Source organism: Rattus norvegicus, chromosome 18 (assembly GCF_021556685.1).
Source record: "Rattus norvegicus strain SHRSP/BbbUtx chromosome 18, alternate assembly SHRSP_T2T, whole genome shotgun sequence".
Taxonomy (NCBI): domain Eukaryota; kingdom Metazoa; phylum Chordata; class Mammalia; order Rodentia; family Muridae; genus Rattus; species Rattus norvegicus.
The window spans coordinates 20,232,322-20,251,646 of NC_141551.1; the positions used below are offsets into that span (position 1 = coordinate 20,232,322).

Sequence of the window (19,325 nt, forward strand, 5' to 3'; positions counted from 1 at the left end):
GTTACTGTGTGGAGTGATGGGAATATCAGGGTGGTGGTATACAGGATAACTGATAATTCAGTTGGAGTAGATTGAATTCAAAATGCCTATGAAACGTTTAAACAAAACTGTCAATTATGTATTTGAAAGAATTATGTATCATGTGTACATGACATGAATAGATCAGATAGCTAGCTAGCTGAATGGATGGATGGATGAGTGGGTGGGTGGGTGGGTGGATGGATGGATGGATGGATGGATGGATGGATGGACGAATGGATGGATGGGTGGATGGGTGGATGGGTGGATGGGTGGACGGACGAGTGGATGGACGGATGGACGGATGGACGGATGGATGGATGGATGGATGGGTGGATGGGTGGATGGGTGGATGGACGAGTGGATGGACAGATGGACGGATGGACGGATGGATGGATGGACGGATGGATGGACAGATGGAGGGGTGGATGGATGGATGGATGGGTGGGTGGATGGGTGGGTGGATAGACGGGTGGATGGATATCTATCTGGTTAATATACACTTCAATGAAAATGGTTTCTCAGTAACCACATTTGTATCCTGAAGCTGAGTGGCATCAGAACTTTGCTTCCTGTTCCACAGGCTTCCAAATGCCACATGGACCAAATCCCTAGTGCTCTTGAAGCAAAGGCTGGCTATATTCTCTTCTGTGAGAAGTCCCTGTGGCAGCTTCAGGGGCTAGATACATATCAGTGCTTACCTACTTTCAGTTTTGCCTTGACTAATGGGATGTTCGTGTGAATTTGCAGGATGTGTGTCTTCTGTAGTCTGAGCATCTTGATTGCATTTTTTCCCCCCGGTGTGGACACCCTTTCTGTACTTCTTATTTTTGTAACAGTATGTAGTTTATGAGGGTTCTGGGGGTCCCCACCATTTTTTCGTGATCTTTAGGTCTAGCAGGTAACACTTTATCTGAAATTCTTGACCTGGTAAATTTGTGAAGAATCCAAACTGTATCCGTGAGAGATTCTGCACCTTTATTTACTGTCTGTACTCTGCCTGGAGGCCTCTGAAATACTAAGGATAAGTGTAGCAATTTTTCTCTTTAGAAGGGCACTCGACTGCTGTGTCTAGTATGAGCATCTCCACATCTGGAAGAAGTTGAACCATCAGTATATATTGATTACACATATTATTTTGGAAAAATATGGCACATGTTCCAAATACAAATTAAAAAGAACACAAATCTGTCATTTATTCATTTTCAATGTAAAGAAAAAAATGTTGGGGGTTGGTCTGCTGCTATCTTTATACAATGCTAAATTCTGAAACCCAAGATCTGGTTGCCTCCTGACAGGTGAATTCTCATGAACATGCACCAGCTTTTGTTGTGTAAACCTTGCTCTGCAACTTGAAGCTACTGGTTAAAGAAAGGCTAGAGCAGGGGGAGCAGTAGAGAAAGAAAGGCCAGACCTGAGCAAGGGTTCTCAAGAGAGACTATAGGGCAAGGTAGAAAGAAGACAGAGGGGTTCTCTATTAAAAGGGATGAACCAGGATCTTGGGACTGAGAGAAATGCACATTAAAGACTGATGAAGTAAAAGCAGGTCAGGCCAGATTCAAACAGCAAATAATAAGTGCCTTATAGCTGGAATCTAGGTGAGAAAAGATAGAATTTGCCCAATCTAGGCTTATAGCTTATAAATAAAATGCAAGGCTTTTGTGACTTTTATACAAACTAACTACAATATGATTTCTTTACAATAAAGAAATGGAACATTTTTCCCTTAAAATAGTGGAATAAGAGAGAACTGCTTTCTTAGTTATTTCCCTATCCTAATGTTACATGGGATGTTTCATGGCTGAAACCATTGTAACAAAGAATAATAAAATGGAAGCTTATTTATTTATTTATTTATTTATTTATTTATTTATTTATTTATTTATTTATTTATGTGCTTAGTTAGTTAGTTAGTGAGTTAGTTCTTTGAGATAATTTTAAGGTACAGAAATCTTACTTCACCATCTTGAGTAGCACCAAGGCCACCTCAATATTTATTCATTTAAGTATCTCTTACCATAGATTCTTCAGGACTTAAGAATCCTCAGCAAGAGAAAACAGGCAGACAGAAAATCTGTGTGTCTTTTAGACAGGTTGTCAGATTGGTGATAATTTTGACCTGTAAGCAATGATTTTTGGCAGAAGTTTGCTTGTTCATTCTACTGTCTATCTCCCTGGATAACTTTCCTTCCCTCTGACAGAGGCAGGAGCACCATACTGGGGAGACAGCAGGGAAGAAAGGGTTGGGTGTAGAGTCAGAGAAGGAACTTGCTAGGTATGGACTATTTCAGGCTGCCATGATTCTATGTTCTTCTTGGGGAAAGCATGGCATCAGGCAGACAGGATTCTTTTCCTCTCAATTTACACTTTCTCGAGTTCATTTCCCATGATTTCAGAAAGTGCCTCTGTGTTCCCTGAATAGGATAAAGAGTTTCTTGATGACCATAGGAACAATAACCTATTGGGGCTATAGAAAAAGATTCTCCACTCTTGGTTGATGTTGCTTGAGAAAGAATTATGGCAGAATTGATTTGTAGGCTCATACTTGAAGGATGTAACACACTTAAAGAAATCAACAATAGAGTTTAGGGGCTATGTTGCTCATTTTTAAAGCACTCTTCATATTGTTTTATTTCTGAGATTTGAAAAAGACATTATTATTAAAAGCACAAGGCAGGTATACAAAACTGTAAAACTTAGTGGTTAAATTTGTGTTAACATGTTTACTCTTCCTTTTGCCCCATTCCTATGTATAGATTCAGCATCTCAGGAAGCAGTCGATTATTGGTGGAGAAGATTTCAGAAGAAAAAAACACAAATGAATTGGGTTTCTACCAAACAGGTACACACAATTTTCTTGCTATTATTTCCTAAAACACATAATGTAAAACTTTGTTAATAGCACTAGTGTAGTTTTAGTTAGAGATAAATTCAGATTATTTGCTATACAAAGGGAACTAATATGGGCTCTGTGCTGGCAGTCATTGGTTTACATAGGGGCTTAGAGAAGTCATTCATTCCTGTTATCTGTGAATGGTTTTGGAGACACATCCTCATACACACAAAAAAGACTAATTTCATTTTTTCTTCATTTCTTCTTTCTGTCTTCCTCCTCCTTCTCCTCTTCCTCTTCTTTCTCTAAATTAGGCCACTACAATGCCTATTTACTTTTGTATAGTCTTAAAGTGAAGAATTATTTAACAGTTACCTATCATATAAAAACATGATGGTATATCTATTTATTTTCTCAATATAGAAGACAGAAACTAAGACCACCTTTTCTTTCCTACCACCATCAGACCACATATAAACTCACATCACTGTCATTCTCTATTCTTGAAATAATGTGAAAAAAGGAAAAATGGATGTAATGGCAGTTTCATTTCTAAAGAAATGAGAGACATTCATATATGTCAAGGATAAAAAATACATTTATACAAAATTTTTGATAGGCATTTTAGCTTTGTGGTTTTCTAAATAGATGGCACCATTAAACTGGACTGTGTGAATGCTGCCTTGTACTCAGATGGTCTTTCTCCAGCATGACTCCTATTTTCCCAATGCCTAGAATAATTTTCTTATTGGAAATTCTGATGTAGCTTATCCATTTATGTTAACATCCTTGTCTGGAACACACACACACACACACACACACACACACACACACACACACACACACAATTGATTGTTCAATAGCAAAGGACAAAGTCTTACCTTTGTATCAAAACTTGATCCATTTCAACAGACCCATTTATGTTATAGGACTCTTCAAAATGTTGATGAGGACCTGGTTGAAAGGGTTTCACGTTCAAACTCTATTTTTAGCCAACTCAGATTCATTTTGGTAAATAATCGGTGAGTAGTTTTCTAGTTCAGAGTTTATTCGTTCATGAAAGACTTTTGATAGATGTGGTCATTTCTACCGCCTGTAGCAGACTTACACAGCAAGCAGTATGCTTACTGCCCATTCAGTAAGCATGCCCTATTTGTTGTTATTCTTTTATAATTTGCACTTAAGTCAATGCAATATCCTTCATCCTTAGGTCATGAGAAGCTTCAGTCAAACTTCACTCATGGGTTTTTGTCCACATGTCCTACTTTTGAGTTCATCTCTTCGGTGTACACCACTGAGAGAATGAAAGCCTGACTGTGTGAACAACTAGTGATGATAAGAAATATCCACTAGAAGCACTGACAAATATTCTCCTCATTCATCTCTTTTGAATCTATAAGACAGCAAGTAGTTTGGATTTCTTCTCTAAGAGAGGACTCTAAGAGTTTGATAAAATCGAAATATGTTTGAGGAGGGTCAAGCAGCTAATCTGACACCCGTAACACATTTATTGAAAGACAGGATTTATTGAAGACAAGGTTTGCCTATGGAAACAGAAGTAATGTTGGACTTAGTTTGTCTCTTCAGCAAGAGTGCTGATTCACAATTATGAAAGAGTGTCCTCTGAGGTCCCAGGAGCTGCTACAGAAAGAAAGGAGTGGCTAAGTCCAGGATTACCTATAGAGATCCTCACCAGAAATTGAGGATAAAACTGGGCAACAAGAAACCACTTTGACTTTGTCATATTGTAGCTATAGACAACGGATGCTTTCACACTGATGTTCCTATACACAAGATACAGTGATCCATGTACACAAAGAATAAGCATGTGGCATTCGTGATCCAGGAATGAGCATGTGGATCAGCACAGTAATAAGCAGAGACATGGGTGGAGGTTCTCTATCTTGATGAAAAGGCCCTACAGCTCCAGTTCATTTCCTTTCATTGTTTTAGAACATTTAATTTGATGCACATAGGACAATGTTGTCATCATTTCCCTTTAAAGACAAATGCAGTGTCTCAATGATTATATGTTGCTGTTGTTGACATAAATGCTACTGGTATGAAAATTCTTGAATGTGTCCTTCTGTGAACAGGTACACATGTGAGGAAGTTTTTGTTAAATTCATAGGTAAACCTGACAAGACTTGTTCTCATGTATAAAAACAATCACCCTGTAATAAAAAATTATGCACAAGTATTTGTCAAGGACTCTGTGCTAATTGTCATACTTACCATTGTAACATAAACATACAGTTGTGTTTATATATTATGGGCTTTATTTCAGAAAAAGGCACTATGTTTATTCCAATTTAGATAGCATCCTTTTGCTTGCTTAATAGCATTCTTGAATAAGGATCTTTTTCCCATTTCATATATTACAATGCAATGGTCCCTTATGGTTTTGGTTTGCATGTTTCTATGGAATGTAAGATTGGCTCCTGGTCATGTGTATGTTAATAAAACAGTATTCTACAGACTGGTAGTTCTATTTGGCTGACATTTGTCTAGCTGTTTTTAGGAGATTAATCTTGGTTCCATGGTTCCCAAAGTCTTTTTAAGTTTTTACATATTCTTTTTCTTTATAATCTAGAAACGTGAGATTTTTAAGCAAATTTAAACAAGGAGCATATGAGGTAGAGATTGAAATAAGTTTTTATTGCATAAAAATGCTTGCCCTTGCAAACCTTTTGCACTATATTCCCCCTCTACCATTCAGGAGCTTACCTGGTCACTAATGTATGCCTCTGGAAAGTTGATTCCATTTCTAGCTATTTAAAGTTTCCTCCTTGTATTTTATAAGGACTGGATATCTGATAGTGTTTTGATATTTTTTGCTTAGATTTTATTATTTGGTATTGAACTTTCCTTTGGTCACATAATTTAAAATATAATTATAACACTAAAAAGAAAAATAATGTTTTGGGATTTTGTTACTGAACCTGTGAGTGTTTTGTGGAACTTATCTATTTTAACATTCCCTTCTCCTATATATAGGAACTATGAATTCATTTCATCAAATATATTTTCCATTTATGATTTATAAAGTCATCCATAGGATGCTTGTAGATTCTATATTTCAAAAGATTAATGTTCAACATTTGGAGCGTCATAGAATATTAATTTATTTTTTACATTTTCCAATTATACACACTAAAGAAATGCAATTTATTGCATATACTCATTTATATCTAGCAATTTGCTAAATTATCATAATATTTTTCAATACAAATGTCCTTAGGATGGATAATCTGACTATTTAAAAGCAAAGTTGAAAAGTCTTTGAAAAAGGAAGGCAAAAAGAGACAAGCTAGAAAATCTATAAGCCTTCCAGCCCACACCATCCCAGTGATGGAAAAATTTACAATAAATGCCTCATGAATGGATTTTCACAAATCCAGCTTTTGTGTTTGTCCTTGGAATGTGTCTACTGCTAAGAAATAGTGTCCTGCTCTGTTCAGATACCAGGTGCCATTCTTGTTGGAATAAGGCTTTGGGGTTTACAATAGATAGAAAAGTAAAATATAACACCTTTTCCCATACCTCCATCCATACTTCAAAAGAAACAGCTCTGTTTGATCCTCTTCCTGGAGTCCCTATTGACGGGGCATCAATCATTTTATTTGTATACTACTTTTGAGAGCCTTTCACGGGGCTGGTCACATCCTAGTGCCTAACTCAGGCTCACACAGTCTTTGTTCAAAGGGCAGCTTTATCGAGCTGCACTGCTTCCCTTTCCCATGCAGACTGGAACTTCCTGAATGTGAAATATGGTGGAAGCTTGATCAAGCTGCCTGCAGGCTGCTGGGAAACAGCCTACAACAGGTAAGTAGGTGTGCCAGCATTTCCCAGCAGCCTTTTAGAAGGAAATCAGTTGTAAAACACAGAGATCTTCAGGATGAATAGGATTATTGAGGACAAACCACCTAAGCGACAACATATAACAATGAAGACACACATATGTTAAGTGTTTACATAAAATTAGATGCAAATATCACTAACTTCCAAGTATACAAACATTCTATTAAAAAGTCACCCCCTCCCCCAAACACAGGTGCCATTGAGAGATAAACAGGTCCAGGTCTTCTCATTATCTGTGTAAACAATTCATGGACCTCATGACACTTCTCTTAAGATATCATGGATACTGCCCTTGTCTGTTTAATAGTCTCATTATACTTACCTGTCTTCTCCTTGTCCTCAGCGGAATGATGCAATCACAATTTAAGCCATAATATTCGGGATATTTGCATTCATGGATTTATGTCACATGGGATACATGTGCATGTGAACTCATTTCTGTATTGTGTAAAATGTATTCATATGTGAACATGAGTTTTTTGTTCTGAGGCATGGCATTGTGTGGATTTCTGTTTGATTTCAAGTGACCACCTAGGTAACTATGGTGCAATACTTTGAAAACTCTCCTAATTTACATTTCTGCATGTATATAGTGTTAAAGTATCACTACAAATTTGATCAGAATGTATAAATAACTGCTTTTTGAATTCTGTCTAAAAAAATTATAACAGAACTACATGTAAATCAGAACATACCTAACTGTTCTGTGATTTGAAAACTAAGAATTACCAATGCTTGTGAACCATAGTAACAGACTATGGTAACACTATCATGTATGATTTCATACACATTTTAGTTCTTAGTTCAGTAGTTGTAAATATAATTATATGTGCTCAAAGTAATACATATCTGTGCATACATGTTTTAAAGTATTCAAGATATTGGGTGATTTTACTATAAAACATGTATGGATTATACATTAGAATTTTGATTCATAATTATATAAATGTAATTGCAGGATGAAATATTTATTTCAATAGCTCTGAAGAAAAAATGGATGTCTAATGTCTAATTTTTATTTCATTCCATGGATTAACTCTTTAGAAAGTAAAATCTAATTGTTTTCATTAAATAAACAAGTTATGGCCTGGAAAATATAGATATGGAGCATCTAACTTGTGCAAATATTTCCCTCTCAACAAGTTCCTCTATTAAGAAGTACATGCAGAGTCATAAAGCAACCTTTAAGCTACATTTTAGTAAGCCCTACAGCAGATGAAAGTCAAATGCAGATGTGGAATGGGATCCTAACAGATGCTGAAAATGCCATCAGTACCCTAGAGGAATGCATTCCCTATCAAAAAGAAACTTAATTTCAACTATAAAGAATTTGATTATGTATTGTTATACAAAATGTGATTAATGTTTTGTACTGATTAATCAACTACAAAATATATAATTATGCCATCTGTATTTCCAAGCTTCTTGCCACTTAGACGTTCCATGGGGAAGCTGGGAGATGGTGTAGGGAACTTGTGGCATTTGAAGAGCTTTTAAACTCTGAGAAGTAGCATGTGGAACAAGAACAGAGACTCATTCTAATGGAAGACAACTGAAGATCATAAACAAGGAGAAGCCCAAAGACCACAGGCTCCTTGAGGTATAGAAGATTAACAGGAGAGGCTGCCAGCCTCCCCATATTACAAGAAGAGCTTTTTCAGATAAATCATAATTTTTCTGCGTCCCATGTCAGGCTTCTGTCTTGTCTTAACTTTTGAAAGTTAACATTTCAATGCCAGTCAAGGTTTAGCATTTATTTCAGAAAGCTAACACAATGACTCTGCCTGCTTTCCAATCCCACATCTGTCAAAGATGCAAATCCGGGATTAAGGTGTATGTCATGACTCATTTTTCATCTTTCTCAAAAGTGAACAAGGTGCTATATTTACTCCTGAGTCCCAGCTGGAAAAGTTTCAATATTCTTGAAAGTTGCTTATTATGTTGTATTCTACAGAGCACCTGTGGTTTTAATATATGATTTTAACCTAGATAATGCTGGATAATATACATCATTGATTTTTCTCATTGCACGGTTGCTTAGAGGGGCATGAGAGGTAGAAACAGCTTCAGATGAGTTCTGCTTCAAGGCTCCTAGTGGTTCTCCTGAAAGTAATACCCTTCCTACAGGAGAAAGAGTTGCCCTTGAACCGGCTTCTTATCGCAAAGTGTATTTTTAACCTTCAATATACAAGAGGATCACATGGAATCCATTCTTTAGATGCAATAATTAAACATAACCATTCAAGGACAGGTTCAGAAATCAGATTTTAGAAGTTCCAGTAACTTCCCATGTAAGAGTCAACTGTAATGAGTATCAAGGAACCAAATGTTCATCAACTGTGTCTTCAGGTCTCCATCATCAGGACCACTGGGAAGCTATGCCAGAATTCATGAAGTCAGTCAGGCTCACCTGTAGCATCACCCCTGCTGTTGCAGACATAGCTCTGAGTTTTGAAAGCACCTGCGGAGACTTCCAGGTTCTTGTGTGTCATACCAAATAACTAAACCAGGGACACAAGGAGAGTGGCAGAAGTAGAGTTTATTAAGAAAAAGAAAGGAATTGTTGAGTGTGTAAAGACTAATAAGCTGGGAAGGAATACAAACCTCAACTCTGTCGCCATTACATAGTAGCTAGCCTCCTGAAATTTCTTGTTCTTGTTCTTTTTTTTATATTTTTTTTATTAACTTGAGTATTTCTTATATACATTTCAAGTGTTATTCCCTTTCCCCGTATCTGGGCAAACATCCCCCTCCCCCCTCCCCTTCCTTATGGGTGTTCCCCTCCCCACCCTCCCCCCATTGCCGCCCTCCCTCCAACAGTCTAGTTCACTGGGGGTTCAGTCTTAGCAGGACCCAGGGCTTCCCCTTCCACTGGTGCTCTTAATAGGCTATTCATTGCTACCTATGAGGTCAGAGTCCAGGGTCAGTCCATGTATAGTCTTTAGGTAGTGGCTTAGTCCCTGGAAGCTCTGGTTGCTTGTCATTGTTGTACATATGGGGTCTCGAGCCCTTTCAAGCTCTTCCAGTTCTTTCTCTGATTCCTTCAACGGGGGTCCTGTTCTCAGTTCAGTGGTTTGCTGCTGGCATTCGCCTCTGTATTTGCTGTATTCTGGCTGTGTCTCTCAGGAGCGATCTACATCCGGCTCCTGTCGGTCTGCACTTCTTTGCTTCATCCATCTTGTCTAATTGGATGGCTGTATATGTATGGGCCACATGTGGGGCAGGCTCTGAATGGGTGTTCCTCCTGTCTCTGTTTTAATCTTTGCCTCTCTCTTCCTTGTTCTTCCACGTGGTCTGGTTTGCTGTGAATAGTACTGTTTTGGACTGCGTCTCCGTCACCCACTACTTCAGGTGTTAAACCAATGTCTACCTTCCTGACACACTACTAAATATGACCCTCCAGGTGAATGGCACATGGTTGTGTAGTGCCATGAGCTGGAAGACAATGTCACTGTATATGTGATCCTGAAAACTTCATTCCTTATCACCATAACTGATATAGCTGCTATGAGGCACCTAAGCACTTAGATTGTAGATGAAGTAAACAGATTGTGCTGTGAGGGATTGTGACCTGAAAACATGGGTTTTGTGTGTTTTTTTTCTTGGATTTTTTTAAAATTTAAAAAATTTAAAATTAAAAAAATTTTTTTAAATTTACATTTCTAACATTCTCTTTTCCTGGTTTCCCGTCTATAAACCCCCTATCCCATTCCCAAACCCTTCTTCTATGAGGGTGTTCCCCAACCCATGCAAAATTTCAATGCAGTAGCAATTTCCTGAACTTTGAATAGTACCAGAACAAATAAAGCCATAAAGAATTTCAAGCGTCCAGTTTTCTGAGAAACCTTCAGACTGATTTCCAGAGTCATTACCAGTTTGCAATCCCACCAATAATGGAGGAGTGTTCCTCTTTCTCAACATCCTCGCCAGCATCTGCTGTCACGTGAGTTTTTGTTCTTAGCCATTCTGACTGTGTGATGTGGAATCTCAGGTTTGTTTTGATTTGCATTTCCCTGATGACTAAGGATGTTGAACATTTCTTTAGGTGCTTTTCGGCCATTCGATATTCCTCAGCTGAGAATGTTTTGTTTAGCTCAAAACCCCATATTTAATGGAGTTATTTGGTTCTCTGGAGTCTGAAAGGGACAGGACATAGATCTCTCCTGAGAGACACATCTAGAGCATGTCCAATACAGATGTCAATGCTAGCAGCAAACCACCAAACTGAGAAGACGACCCCCTTGGGGGGGAATTAGAGGAAGGAGTGAAAGAGCTGAAGGGGCTTCCAACCCCATGAAAGCAACAATGCCAACCAACCAGAGCTTCCAGAGACTAAACCATTACTGAAAGACTATACATGGACTGACCCAGGTCTCCAACTGCTTATGTAGCAGAGAATAAACTTGTTGGGGCACCAGTGGAAGGGGAAGCCCTTGGTCTTGCAAAGGTTGGACCCCCAGTGCAGGGGAATGTCTGAGGAGGGGGCAGTAAGGAAGGTGGAGGCGGGGAACACCCGTATTGGGGAGGGGGTGAGGATGTGGGCTTATGGACAGGAAACCGGGAAAGGGAATAACACTTGCAATGTGAGTTATAAAAAATCTAATTAAAAAAAAAGAATTTCAAACGTATTGATAGGTTCACTGGCAGGACGGTGGTGGGGTGTAGTTTCAGCAAAATAAGGAAACCTCTGCTACTGGCCTCAGACGCTATATGACAGCATTCGCAGCTCTTTGCTTGGTTGGTACTAGGGTACTCTTCATACCCTTGAAAGGAAATACTTAATGCGCTCTCTCTCTCTCTCTCTCTCTCTCTCTCTCTCTCTTTCTCTCTCTCTCTCTCTCTCTCTCACACACACACACACACACACACACACACACACACACACACACACACAAAGTTCACATACAAATAGCTACTAGGACTCATGTTTTCCCTACATAATTTGGTTCTGGACATGTAACATTCTTGCGTGTCCATATCATTGAAGCCCTCTAATCACTCATGCTTTCAGTCAAAGCTTTCTAGGAATTCTGCTTCACAGCTTTATTCTAAACCGAACCTGTGGACTCTGTCAGATCCTGTGGGATCAGGGCCCTTGCTTTGTGTGCTCTTGTACCAAAGCATTGCTGCAAAGTCATTGTAGTAACTATGAAAACTGCTTACGGATTGTTTAAGTCTATGGCAGACTGTAGTCTTTTGGTAAATGCAATCTTTTGTCAAAAGGAGCCTTTAGTTTCAGACCCCACCACACAACATTGGTGATTCGCAATCCTGCTTCTTTAACAAAAGCCCACAAGTAAGGCAGAACCTCTCAGTACTGAGTCTTGAGACTCTGAGATTAGCACAGACGAGCACTCAAAATAAGTAAGTAAAAAATAAATAGATGAATCACAGAGGAAGAAGTTATTGAAGATATATTTTCACTGAATTCAGTAATAAACAATTTGGGCTAAAGTTCTATGTTATCATTTCCATATTTGTTTTATTTCTTGACAGTCTGCTTGGAACAATATCAGTCAAATGCATTTTGGTTAGAAGGATGATTTCTTTTTTTTTTTTTTCTGGTTTCGAAACCACAATGAAGACAAGCTAGGCTTGTGTTGACTGGATTGAATTTGGAGCCAAGATTCCTCCCGAATGTTAATGAAACTTACTTTGATGCTGTAGCCTCAGCTATTCATATGGACTTAAAATCATATGGATAAAGATAAGCTTTTACTTTTCTCTTGGGACCCGCTGATTAAGATACAAGTTTACCATTGTCCAGATATACTTCTTAGAGAAAAAAGGAGGGCTCCTTTTACATCAGGGCTTCTCCTTCTCTGACCTTGATTGGTGATCTCAAATCCCCATACCCACTACCTGCTGTGTGTCACAGAGCCTTGGTGAGATTACAGGTTCTGCTTCCTTTCTTCCTCTCAGCAAGTACCTGGGTTTCTTAAGATTCTTCCCCACACAAAGGAAGCATCCATAGAAGTGTAAACTCTACTGGTTTTTACTTACCCTGGAAACTCCTTCCCACTCTCCAAAGTCCATATATAACCCTAGTTCACCCTGAATAACATGTATGTGCACATTCCCACCATGTATAAAGGCATATGCACAAGCTAAGACTCAGGTGTTTCCCTGAAGATCTTCAGAGAATGCTTCTCCACCCTCCCCGGACCCTTTCACCTTTAGCAATCCCTGGCAGATCAGGATCTTGCAGAATCCCAAATGCTCTGGGCTCTGTTTCATCTTTCAAGCTTGGTATGGAGCTTTGATCCCTGGGAGAGAAAAAAAGTGGTGGATCTTCCAAAATCACAGCTGGACCACAAAATGTGTACCACAATCTTCCAGCCACAAAATTATGAACCTGTCTTCACCAACTAATATAGAACAAGGGAGGCCACCAACTATGGGGAAACATATGTTCAGGAAAGGAGGAGTTCAATAAGAAATTAGAACATGGAGTCCTTCCTGTCATTAATCTTCAAAAGCACTGAATCCCAAACAACTCCATTAGGAATGCTGTTGTCCGGCTCGGCTCTGTATGGTGGCTGTCCAGGCTCAGTGCTCTGACCCACTGACCAGGACTTAACTTGATCAAGCTGGCCTACTTTCATTTACATTTTATTTTCAAGACAGAGACTGTACAATGGGAAAATGAATGTATTATGGATCTTACTGACACCAGCGCATCAGTCCTCTTCATGCCATGAGTTACATGACAGGAACCTGCATTTATGCACCCAGGAAAGTCATAGTAATTAGATATGGATTTCGTTCAAAAGAAAGATGCCACTGTGGTGATTTGAATGGGAAATATCCACCTTAGACTCATACCTTAAACCCTTGTTCCCCAGGCATCCCACGTGTTGGTGCTTTTCCAAAATGTCCTGGAACGTTTAGGTGGTACAGCCTTGCTGGAGGAAATGTGTGACTCAGGTAGGACTTGGGAGTATATAGCCTTGTCCCATTTCTTATTCACTCTCCCTGCTTCCTGTGTGTGGATGAGATGTGCTGATCTAGCTTCTGGCTCCTGTTGATTCTCCCTGGTGCCATGCCTTCTCCAGCATTATAAGCTTTAACTTCCTGAAGCTGTAGCCAAAATCAAGCCTTTTCGACCATAATTTGCCTTGCTTATGGTAGCTTGTCACTGCAATCTAAAAGTAACTAAATCAGCCCCTGCAGCTGCTTTGCCCTCTGCTCTCCTCAATGCTCTAGTTACTGCCCTGACTGCTGTTCTCCTGAGTGTACTCAATAAGCCATTTCTGTTCTGGTCTAAAGGACAGAATAATTTACTACTTGACAGCACTTTCCCTGCTGCCACAGTGGTGGCGGGCATCCAGAATTACACAACTCTGTTCTCATTCCTTACCCATATTCTGATAGCCGTAGAATATGAAGGACATACATACGGAAGAAGCTCTACTGCATTTGAATTAGGTTGTGGGGCAATCTTACAATTTTGGAGACAATGTATAGATTGTGATAGGACAGCAGAAAATGGAAATGGCAAGGAACATTTAGGGACACATGGCTTTTAGAAGGGCATTGGCTCTTGTCGTTTACTAGGAGAAATGAAATAGGAGATTTGATCAGTTAAACTTTCAGGATAGAAAGTTACCCCTTTCGAACGGGTGACATGGATAGCATGAACAAGATTTTGACACTTTTTTCTTTTTTTTTCAGAAATTTGGGTGCAACACATCTATGTCAGAGAGTTGAAGCTAGGAGATTTTCTACTACCCTGTCTCTCTGTGCAGAAAAACATTGTATTTAACATATTTATCTGTATCACAAATTGTACGAAAATCTAATTAAGCATATTTGATGAAAAATTCAAAGAAGACATTTATAACTTCATTGATTTATTTAAGTAAGAACATGTGACTTGAATCACACTTCTCAGCTGGCCATTCGCCTCCTAAAAAACAAAATAAATCACAGAGTCTGCAAAGAGCAATCATCTCAGAGACTCAAGCAGCTTCGTACTCATCCAGATAGGGAAGCAGGCTGAAATACTTCGTTACTTAGAATTTGGAGTTGGTCATCATAAAGAAAGGATGAAAGCATTCACAGGAGAAAGAGAAAAGAAGAGCATAATTCAGAGACCTATGAAATTATATTTTAAGTTAGAAGAATAGTAAAACAGAAGGATTTGGATGTAACCTAAGTGCATGGTAAGTTATGCCACTGGTCATATGAGAAATACAATAAAATGCACTATCTTTGTTTAAGACAGTCTTCTTAGGTGTCCCTGGTACTCCCCAAATATATAATTCTCCTACCTCACCGTCTACAGAGATCGTGCTGGGTTTGAAGGCAACTTACCATCACACCTAGCCAAAAATCCAAAAGTTGGTGAGGTAGAAAAAAAGTAAATCAATATGAAATATAGAATGGCATCTAGTACAACATGAACACAGGAATATAATTCACAATGTAAAAGGAAGTTGAAAGCAAGCTATAACAGTCACAAATTGTGATCACCTTGAGTGTGGGGCTAAATCTATTCCATGAGACTCAGGAGTTAGGTACAACAATAGGCAGCTGCCACACCTTCTTGGTGTTGACTTTCCTCCTTTAGAAGATTAAATCTCTTTATAATGTCCCAAGTTTGCAAATATCCAGTAAAAGGAAAACACATCATTTGCATACCATTATAATAATGCCATGTTTGAATAATAAAGCTAATTCAATTAAGGAATGAATGGAATTATCTAATGAACAGAGTGAGAGGGAAATCTGAAACACAATGAGAATGAAGCTACAGGACAAGGTTATGAATGGTCTCTTAGAGTGGTTCCCCCAAGACAGGGCAAAAATTGTCTAGGCAGGAGAATATTCAAACAGCATCTGTAGTCTAATTAGACAAGAAAATACAGAGAATTGAATGTTTCTCTCAGCGGTCTATTAGATCTTTTTATTTTTCTTTTAAGAAGTGAAAAAGTAAAGATAAAGGGGCCCACATAATTCAGCCACTGCGAGATGCAAAAAGAGTACTAGGGCTGGGCAGTAGCTCAGAGGTAAATCGTTTCCCAGCATGTGCCCTGAGTTCAGTTATTAACACTGAAGGTAGGAAAGGAAGAAGGCAAGGGAGAAAAGGAGGAATGAGAGGGAGGAACTGAGTGAAGGATAGAGAGGAAGTGGGGAAGGGAGAAGTGCTGGGGAGAAGTTGTGTTGCTTATTCCTGCTGGAAACAGTTCAGGAGAGAGTAGACATTATAAAGAGAAAGATACTCCCCTGCATAAAAATATAACAAGCATTTGAAGGATCACTTTCTTTTTTTCTCCCCCTTTTTCCTTTTCTTTTTTCTGTCCTGTCACTCCCACTCCCCCCCTCCTCCTCCCTATTTCTCCGTTTTCTTTGTGTTCCCTCTCTCAGGCCTCTCTCCCTTCCTTCCTTGCTTTTTCCTTCCTTCCTTCTTTCTTTCTTTCTTTCTTTCTTTCTTTCTTTCTTTCTTTCTTTCTTTCCTTCCTTCCCTCCTTCTTTTCTTCCTTCTCTCTTTCCTTCCTTCCTTCCATCTTTCCTTCTTTCCTTCTTTCCTTCCTTCCTTCTTTTTTTTCTTTCCCCTTTCCTTCCTTTTTCCCTCTGTAAGTTTACTATAGGCATTTTTTCATCCTGTACCACAGGCTGGAAGCTCACTAGATGATGCCTCAATGTATGACATTCCTCCTTTTTCAACCCAACAAGCACGGGCACTGCAGGCAGAAGCCGCAGCACCAGGATTTTGTGATTTTAAAGCCTTCTCCATACCAATGAATGAAAACGAGAAGTGGACATTTTAAGAATCAGTTCCTGATCGTTGTGAAGTTTTATGTAAATAGATCTTGCTTGTCAGTAATGTTCTCTGTGTTAAACCTTCATATGGTTGAACAAATGAACTCAACTCAAATAAAATTGAACTATAACTATTTTCATTAAATCGCCTAATATCGAAAAGACATTATTTCCACATGTTTGTATCATTACAAGCTTTTAGGGAAGAGCAAGCACTAATGCCTTATTTCAGCCCTTCAAAGATATCATATCAGACTAACCAATTAACAGAACCATTAAGGAAATGCACTGCAATTAAGTTTACATTCACCAGAAAGGCTTGTTGGTAGATAACAGGAATCATTATTTGCAGGACATTTATTTATTTTTACATTCTATAATGTTGGTTACCACCACCTTTTTATAATGACAACATTATGAAAAAATGAAAACAACAATATGAAAAATTAAAGGTACCTCTACATATGCATACATAGGGCTCTGTATTCTTGCTTCTGTGGCAGCTTCAGTGAGAGGTAATCTTGGTTGCTGGGAAGAAATTGCCATCTCTCTCTCAAGGAAGGTATAGAGTTTGGCTGAGTCAGCCTGGAATGTGTGTTTCCTATCTTGAAGAGAGATGTTCCTTGTTCACAAGTAGGGTGTGTGTGTTTCATAGATAGCACCTGATGAAGATGCATCCATGTATTCTTTCTCTCAAAATAAGTCTTCCATGCCAGTCAGAATATTGTAAGTTTGTTATGTGAGGTAACACGCGCGCGCGCACACACACACACACACACACACACACACACACACACACACAACTAATACATGGTGATGATAGAAAAGCCTGAGGACCTGAAGCAGTAATTGAGGGTTTCTGTCATCTTCTTTAAAACAAGCAAGCAAACCCAAGGAAACAACAATAGCAGAAACAAAACAAAACAAAACAAACAACAGCAAAAAAACAACAACAAAAAAAATCACATGTATTTTCATGGACCAAGAACAGAAGAGAGAGGAGAGCTACAGAGAAGAGTGAGGCCAGTCCTGGCGTTGGCCTGCCCACTCTCCTGACTCTAACAGCTAATTACAGTTACATCCAGTTTGGTGAGACCAGTGGAGTGGATGGGATTGTTCTTCAGTGAAACTGGCTTTAAAAATGAGGCGTGAGAGATTTAATGCACGGAATCTATGCATGAGGATGAGGTAATGTGAACAGAAGACTCATGGAAGTCACATGGCTATAAAGGTTAGTCCTGATATCCTTAAAAAGATGGAATGCCGCTCGGGGGAGGCTAAGAGAACAAGCAGAAGTCAGAAGTGAGAAGGAGCTGGATAGTAGGAAACTGTATAAGGACACACAACAGCGCATGCTAACTAACATATGAAAGAAAATTACAAAGTAGATGATGACACTAAAAAAAGATATATATTATACATTATGCACAGATTTTGTAATATGTAGTTTAATATAAATTGACCTACTACTGACAAAATTAAGTTTATGTTAATACCTTAGAATAGTTTTAAACATATTCAATTAAAATAAAATAGAATCTAAACTTCTCTTGAGAAAGGCACAATAAACAAAGCTACTGAATAACAAACAAAAAGAAAATACTTAAATTATCCTGAATGACAAGACCATACTCCGGAACACACGAAAAACTCAACAACTTCGTGCAAAAAAGGACAACTCAAAAATTTATGGACTGAAGACATAAAAGGCCAAATGTTCATTACTGATATGAAGAGACATATAATAAAAACCATCAGACACTGGAAATTCAGATATTTCTCCTGCAGCTGACTGACAACACATAACATATTGACACTGGGCAAATGACTACATTTATTATATTAATAAAACTTAAAGACAGTATTAGATTTTGATCATATAACTTAAAATCTAGCAGTATAAAATGGTAGTGTAATTTGTGTTATCAATTAAAATAGGAAAGGATGAAGACAGAGGGTACTCTCTGACACACTGGGGCAATTTGAGGCACAAATATTTGCACCTAATGGCTTACGTCAGGGTGTGTATGTCTGTCACTAAGAAAATACAGCTAGGATGCCAACTAATGATAGCATTTATAACTGAGCAGGGGTTAATGATGTAAATATTAGTGCTTTGAAGGATGTGATTATTCATAATAATGACTGATATATAATGTAAACAGATAACATTATATAATTTGTATCATATAGTATATATTTTATATAAATCATTATATATTAATAAACTTCTCTAAATATAACAGTGCCTGACTATATCTTCCTACACATTCTGTGATGGTCTCAACCCCCGATGATGCAGCTCAGGTTGATCCTGAGTTTTATGAATGCCCCCTTTCAGTGTGACGGTCACTGCACGCCAGCTTTGCTTTTATCAGTCGTGGGCATTCTGTTTACACTTAATTTGTTGGTGTACAAAGAAGTTGTTGTACAAAGACTACAGTTTGTCATAAGTTTCTGATCTTACCAATCTTTATTAACTACAATTTGAAATTATCATCATCAATCACAAACAGAATCAGAAAGGCCCAGGAGATTCTGTCCTCTGCCTAGCACTGACTTGTGCCGAGCAACATCAGAACATCGACTCTGCGTGACATAAATCATTGGCTCTGTGAGGATTAATGACTTGAAGCTATCATTGTCTAGTAGCCTGAGATTCTAATCACTAATAAATAACATTAGGAAAAAAAAACAGAGCTCAGGCCTGGGCAAGAATGTGTTTGATTATTGCATTAGCAAGAACTGAAACCATCAAGTGTCTATCCACAGTAGGAAACAAATAACATATCCCTACAAAGACAACAGCACACAGAAGGATGTATTGAAGTTGTGTATGTCGAAATGG

At 38.5% G+C, this 19,325-nt stretch overlaps 1 long non-coding RNA gene and 1 pseudogene across 2 annotated transcripts in view; one reads left to right on the forward strand and one right to left on the reverse strand.

Moving 5' to 3' along the window:
* The window catches only part of LOC147999701 (uncharacterized), a 73,921-nt gene extending 55,201 nt beyond the window's left edge, over positions 1-18,720 (forward strand). The window contains exons 2-5 of one of the 2 annotated variants that reach the window (XR_015642496.1): positions 2,775-2,860; positions 13,558-13,639; positions 14,387-14,877; positions 16,082-18,720. This is a non-coding gene — a long non-coding RNA (uncharacterized LOC147999701). The remainder of the gene's footprint in view (positions 1-2,774; positions 2,861-13,557; positions 13,640-14,386; positions 14,878-16,081) is intronic. The other variant, XR_015642497.1, reaches the window with a different exon arrangement.
* LOC103694175 (39S ribosomal protein L30, mitochondrial pseudogene) lies at positions 576-2,399 on the reverse strand (annotated as a pseudogene).
* Positions 18,721-19,325: the final 605 nt, after the last annotated feature.